Source organism: Oncorhynchus tshawytscha, linkage group LG03 (genome assembly GCF_018296145.1).
Source record: "Oncorhynchus tshawytscha isolate Ot180627B linkage group LG03, Otsh_v2.0, whole genome shotgun sequence".
NCBI classification, from domain to species: Eukaryota; Metazoa; Chordata; class Actinopteri; order Salmoniformes; family Salmonidae; genus Oncorhynchus; species Oncorhynchus tshawytscha.
Window position 1 is genome coordinate 42,459,095 of NC_056431.1, and position 12,537 is coordinate 42,471,631.

The 12,537-nt window shown below is 40.0% G+C and overlaps 1 protein-coding gene and 1 long non-coding RNA gene across 2 annotated transcripts in view; one reads left to right on the forward strand and one right to left on the reverse strand.

The window, feature by feature from the left end:
* LOC112236042 lies at nt 1–7,852 on the reverse strand. The gene is made up of 3 exons (XR_002951153.2): nt 7,470–7,852; nt 1,216–1,265; nt 1–1,058 (listed from the first exon to the last, which is right to left on the reverse strand). It is a non-coding gene; the product is annotated as an uncharacterized LOC112236042 (long non-coding RNA).
* The window catches only part of LOC112236024 (TRAF family member-associated NF-kappa-B activator), a 26,536-nt gene continuing 21,137 nt past the window's right edge, over nt 7,139–12,537 (forward strand). Inside the window, exon 1 of the mRNA XM_024404599.2 lies at nt 7,139–7,321. The gene's annotated coding sequence lies outside the window, so the exon portion shown is untranslated. The remainder of the gene's footprint in view (nt 7,322–12,537) is intronic.

The window sequence follows — 12,537 nt, forward strand, 5'->3', positions numbered from 1 at the left end:
TTTGTTATATACCCTTTGTTGGCAATGACAGAGCTCAAACGTTTTCTGTAAGTATTCACAAGGTTTTCACACACTGTCAAATTGTTTGTTCTCCAGGTTCCTGAAATATGATGTTTGAGTTTTCTCCGTGCATTCCTCTTCATTTCCCCTGGCATGCCTGAGCTTTCTGTCGCTCTGCTCTGCCCTCCGCCTGATCTCCCGTTTCTGCAGACCTACAGCAGTTTGTTTATTTTGACTAGCTTCGGAGGCATCAGATTGGCCAAGATTTACTTGCATGCTTATGTCCAGATCCAGAGGGCTATGAATCCAACAGGACAGACCACCTCTCAACAGGAAGTGGAGTGTCCTTTTTATGGATGTCATTCATGACACACACACATAAAGAACATGGCGCAGTAAAAGCATCTGGAGTTCCTTGCCCGAGATCTGCAAAACCAGAAGAAGACACCCGTGCGATGCATGCATTCATTGACGGACTAGCGGTGGAGGTGTAATGAATCATGCTGAAGTAATAGCCTCTATGCTACAACCTGTTAATCAAAGCTGTGCCGTAGCAGGTGTAGCAGAAATTTAATTTACGGATTGTGCCGTCAGTGTTCTAATTCAAATGGGGCCCGGCCATTTAAACGTTCCAGAGGAGTAATTTAGCTAAGAAGACATTTGAGGAATGTACTTCGGTGTTGCCTACACTCAGTACCTTTTAATTAAAGTCAAAGGGGATTGCAGACATTGAACGTACCACATTAAGAGGCATCTCTCACTTATAATCTTGTCACATGTTATCACCTGATCTGCTTGCCAGGAAAACAAGGGCAATAATGAAGCCTATTTCAGCTCACCACATTGGTTCTTCTGGCTGAATTAAAATACCCCCCCCCCTTAAACAAGTGTTATAATAGTAATTAAGAATTGCTATGTTGTGTTGAGGTTGGATGAGGCTGGTGAAGGACAAGTCCTCAGGCAGAGCCAAGCAGAAACATCAGACTCCGATGGCCATATTTGTGCTGCATAGTTACAAATCATCACACTCCTGCGTGGAGGGCCGTCAGCTAGACATTCTGAGAGAGAGAGAGAGAGAGAGAGAGAGAGAAAGAGAGAGAGAGAGAGGTGGTAGATCAAACAGGACAGATTTGCACATGAAAGGGAACAGAGTGTTCCTCCTAGAATCTTGCATTCTGCTTATCAGTCTCTGGATCTTTCCACAGACCTGCTCACCTGCTCGCCCACAGACTGTGTTCAGACCTATTGAAGTGGGTTGGATTTATCTAGAAATAGGAGATGAGGTTTGAGTTACAAAACACGCTTGATTTAAGTATAGCTTAGACATTTAAATGGACAATTTGTGTTTTGGAGTTGTCAAATTGACACAAAAATGCTAGGGGGAGGGGCAGCGCATGGCAGCTGTCATAATTCATTTGCATCTCGTTAATTTGGGAATATAAAGTATTTCTGTCCGCGTGATTACAGAAAGCAGGAGGAATATTGATGATCCTTTACTTCTTTCAGAAAGACCAGCAGTCGTTACTGATCTGTTGTCATAAATCTTATGGTCAAAGCATCCACTGAGACCCATGTTGTGAGATGTGGAGCAGAGTGGAAACCCTATTGCTGTATATTCCCCTCAAGACAGCGATGCTGGTCTGATCGAAATTGGGGTTATTATTGCCCATCTGCACTCTTAGAAAAAAGGGTTCCAAAAGGGTTCTTTGTAAGGAAAAGTGTTCTACCTAGAAACTTTAACACCCTAAGAAACGTTTTTAGAAGAAAGGGTTCTTTGATGATTCTTTGGAAGGCAAGAATGATTCTTTAGAAGGCAAGAAGAGTTCTTTGGTAGGACAGAAGGGTTTTACATACAGGGGGGTTGGAATGTCTTGGATCTACACCAGGTGGAGAGGTGTCAGGTTGGAGGGTCATGGATGACAACTACAAAGCAGGGCTCCCATGAAGGTGATCCCTGGCTAGGGTCTGAGAAGCAGGAGCCATGTCTGGGAAGCCCCCCTCTGTGCCAGGCTGGGGGCCACAAAGACCAGCAGCAGATACATGCCGAGCCTCACCACAGACTGAGGACAGGAACAGACAGGACCTTCCAATCCACTTTATTCCAGTCTCCCTAGGTCTTATAAATACAATAAAAAACTCAGCCATGGCTATCAGTTGTGGTTTACTCTCTGTACAGGTCCCCTATTGTATGGCTAAACACGTCTTAATTGTTAGAACGTGCAAACAAAATGCATTCGTCATTTCACAGGGGGAATGTGTCAATCAGAGTCACAGCATCTCCCCCCTCTGGCCGTGAATACCAGGGCAACAGATAGAAGTGGCAAGGCTGACAAGAATGCCAAGAATTCAGATACCTCTCCAAAAGTCCATGTGGCTGAGGTTGAAGCCTGTAGAGCAAGCAGTGGTGTGGTTACTGACCTCTGGTGGCAATGTGCATTATGCTCCTAAATGATCATTTTTCAAGAGGTGGATATTTTTTCTTCTTCTGGAGAGCACATTCCTTCCCTCTGTCTGAGACCATAGAAGTAGTTTAGGGGTGGGGGTGCTTCACAGGAGAGGCATTTGAACATTTTTAATTACAATATAGAAATGCCTTCTGGAACATGTGACCTTTCATGTGCCTCGATAACAACCTTTACGAGCCCAGTTGGTTTAGCCACAGAAGAATACAGGATATTATTGGTCCACTAATACAGGACTGCACTAATTTTGTGAAAAAATGTCAACCAAATGTATTTGAGTGTTTTCTTGCATTTTTAACTTAAGTCTGATAATTATCTGTACAAAACAGTTCCTCTGATAATACTTGTGGAATATAAAAATACTTGCTTGATATTTGTTTTCCAGTTTCTTGAAATACTTTGCAAATGCATCTTATTTCTATGCAAATCTGTCTGAGACAGTTTGGTCTGAGACAACACTGCTTAGACTCAGAGGGACACGCTGGGAGACAAAAACAAATCAAATCAAATTAAACATTTTCACATATGCCGAATACATAGGGTGTAGACTTTAACGTCAAATGCTTACTTACGAGCCCTTTCCCAACAATGCATAGTTAAAAAGTAAGAAAATTAGCTCATTAAAACTGAAAATTGCCATATAACAATAACGAGGCTATATATAAGGAGTACCGGTATTGAGTCAATGTGCAGAGGTATGAGGTAGTTGAGGTGATTGAGTTAATATGTACATGTAGGTAAGGGTAAAAATGACTAGGTAATCATGATAGATATTAAACAGAGTAGCAGCAGCGTGTGTGGAGTGTGTGTGTGTGTGTGTGTGTGGCGTCAATATGCATGTGTGTGTGTGATTTGTGTGTGTGAACTAGACAACTCACTCTACCAATCGATGGGGATAAACTCTCAATCTGATGCCCTGTTAAGGGACCAGCTAAGCAAGTGGAAACTTTTAAGTATGAATATTGACAACATTCATTTATAAGCATTCTTTCACTAGTGCAATAATCTGCATATCTCTTTTTCTTGAGGGAGAAAAATAAAGACAGCAACAACAAATAATAGGACTTGGATTCTTTGTCAATCTGGTGTGTATCTAGAGCAGGCAGTCATGGGCTCATGACACAGTGAAACAGTAGCATGCACATCACACATAAACCTCCATTACCAATCATTGGCTGGAATACAATGAATCCACACAGCAGAAACCTCCATTACCAATCCTTGGCTGGAATACAATCAAATCCACACAGCAGAAACCTTCATTACAAATCATTGGCTGGAATACAATGAATCCACACAGCAGAAACCTTCATTACCAATCATTGGCTGGAATACAATCAAATCCACACAGCAGAAACCTTCATTACCAATCATTGGCTGGAATACAATGAATCCACACAGTAGAAATATGAATGGTTTACAGTAATGTGTATTCACTTGTGAGACATACTGTTTGTTCATAGTGGCCAATATGTTGTTCTGATTGAATGTGTTTTACATCGATGGAACTCGATGAAGATGGAGCAAATGTGTGGAACAAATGAAGTGGAACTAATTAATTTGTAATGTGGAATATGCACTTGTGATTTCTGAAATAAATTGGAACATAGAGTAAAATGCTGAATTTGTAAATGCTTGTTTTATTTAAGGTGTCCTGCTCCTTGAAAGTGGCAGCTCTTGCCTTTAGCTCGATGCGGATGTTGCCTGTGCGGATCCATGGCTTCTGGTTGGGATATGTACACACGGTCACTGTGGGGACGACGTCGTCGATGCACTTATTGATGAAGCCGATGACTGAGATAACATACTCCTCAAGGCCATTGGATGAATCCCAGAACATAATCCAGTCTGTGCTAGCAAAACAGTCCTGTAGCGTAGCATCCGCGCCATCTGACCACTTCAATATTGAGCGAGTCACTGGTACTTCCTTCTTTAGTTTTCGCTTGTAAGCAGGAATCAGGAGGGTAGAATTATGGTCAGATTTGCCAAAGGGAGGGCGAGGGAGAGCTTTGTATGCATTTCTCTGTGTGGAGTATAGGTGGTCTAGAGTTTTTTTTCTCTGGTTGCACATGTGACATGCTGGTAAAAATGTGGTAAAACTGATTTAAGTTTGCCTGCAATAAAGTCCCCGGCCATTAGGAGTGCCGCTTCTGGGTGAGCATTTTCTTGTTCGCTTATGTCCTGATAGAGTTGGTTGAGTGCGCTCTTAGTGCCAGCATCGGTCTGTGGTGGTAAATAGACGGCTACAAATAATATACATGAGAACTCTCTTGGTAGATAGTGTGGTCTACAGCTTATAAGGTACTCTACCTCAGTCGAGCAATACCTCGAGACTTCTTTAATATTAGACATCGCGCACCAGCTGTTATAGACACAAAGACACACACCGCCACCCCTCGTCTTACCAGAGGTAGCATCTCTGTTCTGCCGGTGCATTGAAATCCCTCAAGCACTATATTGTCTGTGTCGTCATTCAGCCACGACTCGGTGAAACATAGGATATTACAGTTCCTAATGTCCCGTTGGTAGGATAATTGTAATCATAGGTCATCCATTTTATTTTCAATGATTGCATGTTAGCAAGTAGAATTGAACCATCTCAGTAATGGGTGCAATCAGTCCAACTACTAACAGATTGGATCAGTATAGAAAAATGTATGTTTTATATACTATTCAAAAATCTAAACGCAACATGTAAAGTGTTGGTCCCATGTTTCATGAGCTGAAATAAAAGATCCCAGAAATGTTCCATACGCACTAAAAGCTTATTTCTCTCAAATTTTGGCAACAAATTTGTTTACATCCCTGTTAGTGAGCATTTCTCCAAGATAATCCATCCACCTGACAGGTGTGACATATCAAGGAGGTTAGAGGTTAGAGCATTGGGCCAGTAACTGAAAGGTTTCTGGATCGAATCCCCGAGCTGACAAGGTAAAACATCTGTCGTTCTGCCCCTGAACAAGGCAGTTAACCCACTGTTCCTAGGCCGTCATTGTAAATAAGAATTTGTTCTTAACTGACTTGCCTAGTTAAATTAAGTTTTTTTAAATTTTTAAACAGCATGATCATTGCACAGGTGCACCAATAAAGGTTTTGAGGGAGCGAGCAATTGGCATGCTTGAATTATCTAAAATGTTGTTTTAGATCATTTGCCAGTACGTCATGTTGGCAAGCGGTTTGCTGATGTCAATGTTGTGAACAGAGTGACGGTGGGGATATGGTATGGGCTGTCATAAGCTACGGACAATTAACACGATTGCATTTTATCAATGGCAATTTGATGGCACAGAAATACCGTGACGATATCCTTTGGCCCATTGTGAGGCCCATTTTTGTAAGGTATCTTTGACCACATTCCCTGTCATGTGAAATCCATAGATTAGGACCTAATTAATGTATTTCAATTGACTGATTTCCACATATGAATTGTAACTCAGTACAATCTTTGAAATTGTTGCATTTATATTTTAGGGAGGTATATCTTTGTGTGACATACAATTAACCAACCAATCGATGTACATGCAACAACATAGATATTAAAACAATTCTGAAAATCACCTGGCTGTAGAGCACTCTAGGAAATATGATACATTGTTCTATGTAGAATCCTTCTTGCCTTCCAAAGTATTATCAAAGAACCCTTTCCTGGTTATTAGGATATTAAAGGTTCTCGGTAGAACTCTTTGCCTTACAAAGTACCCTTGTCTTCCAAAAAGGGATTTCCAGATCAAAACGGTTCAAAAGAGTGTAGCTGCCCTCTGTTGGTCACTATTGTACTTGGCACTTAAAAAAATAGATGTATTCTCACATACTGTACACCAGATAGTTACAGTGAAATGTGTTGTTTTACAGGGTCACACATAGTAATACGGTGCCCCTGGAGATAGGGTTAATTGCCTTGCTCAAGGGCACATTGATAGATGTGTAATCTTTCGGTTATTGGCCCAACGCTCTAACCACTAGGCTACCTGTCGTCCCATTTTCATGTTGCACTTTATTCTGCACCAATAAACTCTTTCAGTGATAAGTGTGAAACAGCAAACAAACATTATGATTGCATTTTCATTATTACATGGTAAAATATGTGATTGCATATTGTGGGAAAATAAGAGTAGGTTTATATCTTCCAGATACAGCACAGAAAGATGTTGATATGTATCTGTGTGCTATGTATGTGCAATGAAAGCAGATCTTTGCTGTAGGCTACAGTACACAGTGGCAATACCCTACTGTACATATATTAGAATCATTCAAATAACACTATAAAGTTTACTAAAGTAATAAGGCCTAGTGCATAGTCATAAGAATAGCTCAGCTCGTGATATTTTTTTTGCAAAGAGCATGTGTTGACACATTTTAATATTTTGCTATAAACTGTCAGAGACCAGTAAGTGTTCACCACAATTTGGGCAAAACACATTTCACACCAACACTGAGGGCTGAAATGTTGGGTTCTGATTAATTTAGCTAGCTATGCCTAACAGTGTGAGAAAACACTTATCAGCGAAGGTCACAGTAAAATCAACACATTTTTCTGCCACTTAACTTTGTTTTATCGGATTACTTTTTATATGCACAACATTGCAGACGTGTAGGCAGCAAGAAGAACCCTCAATTTGCTAAACCACCTAGCACGAATTTAGTACCTCAAAGTTGATTGGTCAGAGTCCAGCAAGGCGGAAGTCTCACAGGCGCGGGGGATTCCCCGAGGGAAGTTCCCAACGCGTTATAAAACATGTAAAATGTACATTTGTTCGAAATACACCATATCCTCTCCCACACGTCGTACATATAGGCCACTCGAAGAATAAGAAGCTGTCGCAGTATCAAAACAATAGATTGGCAATTTTCGAATGAAGGTAAGATACTGCCATTATAGGCTACAATCAGATACCAAAGTTGAGGGCGAACTGAACTAGGCTATAGCTGATTATATCTAACTAACTCGACTTGCTAACTATTGACATTCAATACAAAAACAGAGCTGTACCAATTTTGTAGTCTTACTTATGAATATCAACGTTCTATGTAGCCAGTTCGTGCTTGATAGAATGTTGCTAGAAATGTAGAACTAGTTGGCTGCTTCAGGCTACGGCGTAATCGTCATATCATGTAGCCAGCAGATTTGGCCCGCTTGTTTACAGCTGCACTAGGGTCGGACAGGTTTCCTGTTTCGATTAAAACACAGCGGAGCTGCCGCGAGATATGGCTCAGAAAATATACTTCAATCCAGGGATGAGAAATGCGTTGTACTCCGAATTGTCTAGCAGTCGTTCAATCTTTTAAATGGAACAGGTGGGATAATTTGGGGTACAACGTATTTCTCATCCCTGGATTGAGGTACATTTTCCAAGCCATATCTCACACTTTGGTGTTTTAAGCTACACAGGAAGACTTTCTGGGTCAGCTACTGGCTGCATATCGTGCTACTTGGTCTGCAATCAGTGACATACAATGACTGTTTTAAATTTAAGTGTGTTAAATAAATTACTAGATAGAGAATGGGGTTAGCTGTTTAATCAAATATATTACCATGCTCATTATTCATTGTAAATTCAAAGTTTAAAAAAAGAGACTCATGAAAAACAATACCCGACCGAAAAGCATTTAGGTGTCCAAGATTCACATTTTAGGTGAGGGGTTTTTAACCGGTGGCCTGCCATAAACAAATACACAGTGCATTTGGAAATATTCAGATCCCTTGACTATTTCCCACATTTTGTTACGTTACAGCCGTATTCTAAAATGGAATCTAAAAAAAAAAAAAATCCTCCCTCAATCATACATACTATACCCCTCAATCATACATACTATAATGACAAAGCAAAAACAGAATTTGTTTATTTAAAAAAAAAGAAACATATCACATTTAGATCGGTATTCAGACCCTTTACTCCGTACTTTGTTGAAGCACCTTTGGCAGCGATTACAGCCTCGAGTCTTCTTGGGTATGACGCTACAAGCGTTGCACACCTGTATTTGGGTAGTTTCTCTACAGACAATTCCTTGAACCTCATGGCTTGGTATGCTCTGACATGCACTCTCAACTGTGGGACCTTATATAGACAGGTGTGTGCGGTTCCAAATAATGTCCAATCAAATTTACCACAGGTGGCCTCTAATCAAGTTGTAGAAACATCTCAAGGATGATCAACGGAAACAGGATGCACCTGAGCTCAATTTCGAGTCTCATAGCAAAGGTTCTGAATACTTATGTAAATCAGGTATTTCTGTTTTATTTGCAAAAATTCCTAAACCATTTTTTGCTTAGTTATTATTATGTGTAGTAGACTGCTGAGGATTTTTTTAAATGTTTTAAATCCATTTTAGAATGAAGGTGTAACAACAAAATGCACAAAAAGTCAAGGGGTCTGAATACTTTCCAAAGGCACTACATACATACAGTACCAGTCATGTTTGGACACACCTACTCATACCAGTATTTTTCTTTATTTTTACAATTGTCTAATAATAGTGAAGACATCAAAACTATAAAATAAAACATATGGAATCATGTAGTAACCAAAAAAGTGTTAAACATATCAAAATGTATTTTAGATTTGAGATTCTTCAAAGTAGCCACCCTTTGCCTGGATGACAGCTTTGCACACTTTTGGCATTCTCTCAACCAGCTTCATGTGGTAGTCACCTGGAATGCATTTCAATTAACAGATGTGGCTTGTTAAAAGTTAATTTGTGGATTTTCTTCTTAATGCGTTTGAGCTAATCAGTTGTGTTGTGACAAGGTAGGGGTGGTATACAGAAGAGAGCCCTATTTGGTAAATACCAAGTCCATATTTTGGCAACAGCTCTCATAAGCAAAGAGAAACAACAGTCCATTATTACTTTAAGATATGAAGGGCAGTCAATCCAGAAAATGTCAAGAACTTTGAAAGTTTCTTCAAGTGCAGTCGCATAAACCATCAAGTGCTATGATGAAACTGGCTCTCCACAGGACCGCCACAGGAAAAGAAGACCCAGAGTTACCTCTGCTGCAGAGAATAGGTTCATTAGAGTTACCAGCCTTAGAAATTGCAGCCCAAATAAATGCTTCACAGACTTTAAGTAACAGACACATGTCAACATCAACTGTCGAGAGGAGACTGCGTGGATCAGGCCTTCGTGTTTGAATTGCTGCAAAGAAACCACTACCAATAAGAAGAATAGACTTGATTGGGCCAAGAAACACGAGCAATTGACATTAGACCAGTGGAAATCTGTCCTTTGGTCTGATGTGTCCAAATTTGAGATTTTTGGTTCCAACTGCCTTGTCTTTGTGAGACGTAGAGTAGGTGAATGGATGATCTCTATATGTGTGGTTCTCACCGTGAAGCATGGAGGAGGTGTGATGGTATGGGGGTGCTTTGCTGGTGACACTGTCTGTGGTTTATTTAGAATTCAAGGCACACTTAACCAGTATGGCTACCACAGCATTCTGCATCGATATGCCTTCCCTTCTTGTTTGCGTTTAGTGGGACAATCATTTGTTTTTCAACAGGACAATGACCCAACACACCTCCAGGCTGTGTAAGGGTTATTTGACCAAAAGGAGAGTGATGGAGTGCTGCATCAGATGACCTGGCCTCCACAATCACCCGACCTCAACCCAATTGAGATGGTTTGGGATGAGTTGGACCGCAGAGTGAAGGAAAAGTGGCCAAAAAGTGCTCAGCATATGTGGGAACTCCTTCAAGGCTGTTGGAAAAGCATTCAAGGTGAAGCTGGTTGAGAGAATGCCAAGTGTGTGCAAAACTGTCATCAAGACAAAGGGTGGCTACTTTGAAGAATCTCAAATATATTTTGATTTGTTTAACACTTTTTCTGGTTACTACATGATTCCATATGTGTTATATCATCGTTTTGATGTCTTCACTATTATTCTACAATGTAGAAAATAGTAAAATAAAGAAAAATGCTTGAATTAGTAGGTGTGTCCAAACTTTTGACTGGTACTGTGTGTGTGTATATATAGATGTATACTGAACAAAAATATAAATACAACATGTAAAGTGTTGGTCCCATGGTTCATGAGCTGAAATAAAATATCCCAGAAATGTTCCATATGCACAAAAAGGTTATTACTCACTCACATTTTGTGCACACATTTGTTTACACCCTTGTTAGTGACATTTCTCCTTTGCCAAAATAATCCATCTACCTGACAGGTGTGGCATATCAACAAGCTGTTTAAACAGCATGATTATTACACAGGTGCACCTTGTGCTGTGGACAATAAAAGGCCACTAAAATGTTGCAAGTTTTGAGGGAGCGTGCAATTGACATGCTAACTGCAGGAATGTCCACCAGAGCTGTTGCCAGATAATTTAATGTTCATTTTTCTACCTTAAGTTGCCTCCACTATTGTTTTAGAGAATTTGACAGTACTTCCAACTGGCCTCACAACCACAGACCACATGTATGACATCGTGTGGGTGAGCTGTTTGCTGTGGTGGTGGTGGAGTTATGGTATGGGCTGGCATAAGCTACTAACACAATTGCATTTTATCGATGGCAATTTGAATGCACAAAAATGCTGTGATGAGATCCTGCGGCCCATTGTGAGGCCCTTTTTTTTAAAAAGATATCTGTGACCAACAGGCCTATCTGTATTCCCAGTCATGTGAAACCCATAGATTAGGGCCAAATGCAATCATTTAAATTGACTGATTTTCCTTATAAACTGTAACTCAGTAAAATCTTAGAAATTGTTGCATGTTGCATTTTATAGTGTGTGTGTGTGTGTGTGTGTGTGTGTGTGTGTGTGTGTGTGTGTGTGTGTGTATATTAGATCAACCGATTATGATTTTTCGACACCGATTATTGGGGGATCCAAAAAAAGTTGATACCGATTTTAAATCGCCCGATTTATTTTAGCTTTGTTTTTTGTAATAATGACAATTACAACAATACTGAATGAACACTTATTTTAACTTAATATAATACATCACTAAAATCAATTTAGCCTCAAATAAATATTGAAACATTTGCGTTTAAATAATGCAAAAACAAAGTGTTGGAGAATAAGGTAAAAGTGCAATATGTGCCATGTAAGAAAGCTAACGTTTAAGTTCCTTGCTCAGAACATGAGAACATATGAAAGCTGCTGGTTCCTTTTAACATGAGTCATCAAAATATTTCCAGGTAAGAAGTTTTAGGTTGTAGTTATTATAGGAATTACAGGACTATTTCTCTCTATACCATTTTGTATTTCATTAACCTTTGACTATTGGATGTTCTTATAGGCACTTTAGTATTGCCAGTGTAACAGTATAGCTTCCGTCCCTCTCCTCGCTCGAACCAGGAACACGACAACAGCCACCCTCGAAGCGGCGTTACCCATCGCTCCCATCGCTCCACGGCCCTTGCAGACTCCAAGTCTCATAGCGAGTGACTTTTGAAACGCTATTAGTGCACACCCCGCTAACTAGCTAGCCATTTCACATCGGTTACACAAGCCTAATCTCAGGAGTTGATAGGCTTGAAGTCATTAACAGCGCAACGCTTGAAGCACGGCGACGAGCTGCTGGCAAAACGCACAAAAGTTCTGTTTGAATGAATGCTTACGAGCCTGCTGCTGCCTACCATCGCTCAGTCAGACTGCTATATCAAATCATAGACTTAGTTATAACACAATAACACACACAAATACGAGCCTTAGGTCATTAATATGGTCGAATCCGGAAACTATCATTTTGAAAACAAGACGTTTATTCTTTCAGTGAAATGCGGAACCGTTCTGTATTTTATCTAACGGGTGGCATCCATAAATCTAAATATTCCTGTTACATTGCACAACCTTCAATGTTATGTCATAATTACGTAAAATTCTGGCAAATTAGGCGGCCCACACTGTTGCATATACACTGACTGCGTGCAATGAACGCAAGAGAAGTGACACAATTTCACCTGGTTAATATTGCCTGCTAACCTGGATTTCTTTTAACTAAATATGCAGGTTTAAAAATATACACTTCTGTGCATTGATGTTTATGTTTATTGAAAATAAGAATGTGTTCTTAACTCACTTGCCCATTTTAAATAAAGATTAAATAAGGGTGTTACATATATATTTTTT